This window comes from Penaeus chinensis, chromosome 28 (genome assembly GCF_019202785.1).
Source record: "Penaeus chinensis breed Huanghai No. 1 chromosome 28, ASM1920278v2, whole genome shotgun sequence".
NCBI lineage: Eukaryota > Metazoa > Arthropoda > Malacostraca > Decapoda > Penaeidae > Penaeus > Penaeus chinensis.
In genome coordinates this window covers 3033664-3036163 of record NC_061846.1, presented here as the reverse complement: position 1 = coordinate 3036163, position 2500 = coordinate 3033664, and the positions used below count along the sequence as shown (strand labels likewise).

Sequence of the window (2500 nt, the reverse complement as noted above, 5' to 3'; positions counted from 1 at the left end):
ACTACAGTTACTACTACTACTACTGCAACTACTACTACTATTATTATTACTACTATTACTACTAAATACTGCTGCTTTTGTTACTACTACTATTATTACTACTATTACTACTAAATACTGCTGCTAGTGTTACTACTACTTCTGTCACCAAAAATATTACTAACACCATGAAATCCTTACTTTACATTATGATAAAAACGTATACCTTTATCTAATAACTTCGCTGCCTCTCACTTATATTTCAAACTCTACGAAAAAAAACACTACAAATCTTATATAAAAAAAAAGTAAAATTGAGAAAATCATGCCCTATGTCCTTTTCTGTGCTATTTTAAGACCACCTGACACCCTACTTTTTAATGAGCGAGTGACAGGTAGATTGGGTTAATTGCGGCTCAGGTAAGCAACTGTCACCTGTCAAATGTATTGTACACCTGTATCCCTCTGCATCGCTTCATGCTTTCATTCTACCGTGTTGTTGTTTTTTCTTCTTCTCCCATCCCCCTTTCTTCTTAGTACTAGTTTTTATCTTTTCCTATGTCCCTCCGTTCTCTATTTTGCTCCCTCTCCTTTTTTCTTGTCCTTTCTTCCCTATTTCTCCTCTTTTTTTAAATTATTTCTTCCCTCCTTCCCTCTTTCCCCTTTTTCTTATTCTTCCCTCCCTCCCCTCCCTCTCTGTGTCTCATCCCTGCTGGTCCTCCCTCTTTCGTGCCCTCCCTACCCCCTCCTTCCCTCCCTACCCCTCTTTCCCTCCCTACCCCTTCCTTCCTTCCCTACCCCCTCCTTCCCTCCCTACCCCTCTTTCCCTCCCTACCCCTTCCTTCCTTCCCTACCCCCTCCTTCCTTCCCTACCCCCTCCTTCCTTCCCTACCCCGTCCTTCCCTCCCTACCCCCTCCTTCCCTCCCTACCCCCTCCTTCCCTCCCTACCCCCTCCTTCCCTCCCTACCCCCTCCTTCTCTCCCTACCCCCTCCATCATATACCTCCCCACCCCCTCCATCATATACCTCCCCACCCCCTCCATCATATACCTCCCCACCCCCTCCATCATATACCTCCCCACCCCCTCCCTCATATACCTCCCCACCCCCTCCCTCATATACCTCCCCACCCCCTCCCTCATATACCTCCCCACCCCCCTAACCCCTCCGAGGTCAAGTCAGGTCACATGAAAACGCATCAACCTTTATAAACATTTATTTCTTGCTAGCATCCCACCGACCTCTCCCTCAGACAGGCTTCGAGCGCGGTCGAGCACGGACAGGGCGAGAGACGAGACGAGAGATACGAGCTTAAACGCAAATCACTTGAAAAGAGAAAAAAAAGATGGATTCCACTGCAGTTACCGCTACGGATAAAGAGACTACTGGATTATTGACTGATACACAAGTAAGTTTGTAATACGCTTGTTTATTTTTTATTGTTTTGGAAGGTTGTTGTTTTGGGTTTTGTTTAGTTTTGTATATTGTATGTCGAAATTAAATGGGACGATAAAGTAAGATTCTCTCTCTCTCTCTCTCTCTCTCTCTCTCTCTCTCTCTCTCTCTCTCTCTCTCTCTCTCTCTCTCTCTCTCTCACACATTGTCTGTCTGTCTCCCCCCTTTCTCCATCTCTCTTTTACGTTGTCTGTCTGCCCTTCCTTCCCCCTCTATCTCTCTCTCTCTCTGTTTCTCTTTCATCTCTCTCTCTCCCTCTTCTCTCTCTTCCTTCCTCCATTTTCTACCTTTTAGTTCCTAAATTCTCAACTGTAAACCATTGAAATATTTAGCACTTCCAAGATTAAAACAAATAAGTGAATAGATGATTAAAAATGATAATTTTAGATAATTGAATTCAGCGCTCTCTAACCCCCCCCCCCCCCCTTTTTTTTCCAGCTGAGCGTCGCCACCGGACTCGTGTTAATGTTCGGAATGTTCTGGGTGGTTGGCTACCTCCTCAACTTCCTCAATTTCGCTCCCCTCCGTCGGCGCCGATATTATCCCGGGCACGAGGATCCTCACGCCCAGGCCTCCTCCATGTCTTTCCTGGAGAAGGCGTTGAACACCGTCAGTCGCTGGACGAGTCTCGATTCGTTCTAGGAGGAAGAAGAAACGGCGGGGATTCGGACAAAAAGGGCGGGAAATCGGATAGAAAACTGGCGGGAAAAATAGAGAAAAACTGGCGGGAAAATTGGAAGCTGAGGAGAGAAAACGTATATATTTTTTTTGTTCTCTTTTCTCATTCTCTCCTCATCTTTTTCTCTTCTCTCTCTGTAACTTTTATCAATACTATTTTGTGTGTCTGTGTATGTATTTGTGAGTGAGGATGCTTTTTGTGTTTTTTGTGTGATTTTATGTATGTATGTTTATGTGCGTGTGTCTCTGTAAGTTTTGTGATTTTTAATGCTAAGTGTTATTTATTATGTATTTATTGTCTCCATACACATCATTCCATTATATATAAGGCTTTTTTTCTAATAAATGAGAAAAAATATTTTTTTTTTCCTTCTGAAGACCTGTTTA

General features: G+C 43.7%; 1 long non-coding RNA gene across 1 annotated transcript in view; it reads left to right on the top strand.

Annotated features, from left to right (window-relative positions):
* The window catches only part of LOC125040238, an 11103-nt gene extending 8634 nt beyond the window's left edge, over window positions 1-2469 (top strand). The window contains exons 5-6 of the long non-coding RNA XR_007116174.1: window positions 1233-1388; window positions 1874-2469. This is a non-coding gene — a long non-coding RNA (uncharacterized LOC125040238). The remainder of the gene's footprint in view (window positions 1-1232; window positions 1389-1873) is intronic.
* The last annotated feature ends 31 nt before the right edge of the window (window positions 2470-2500 follow it).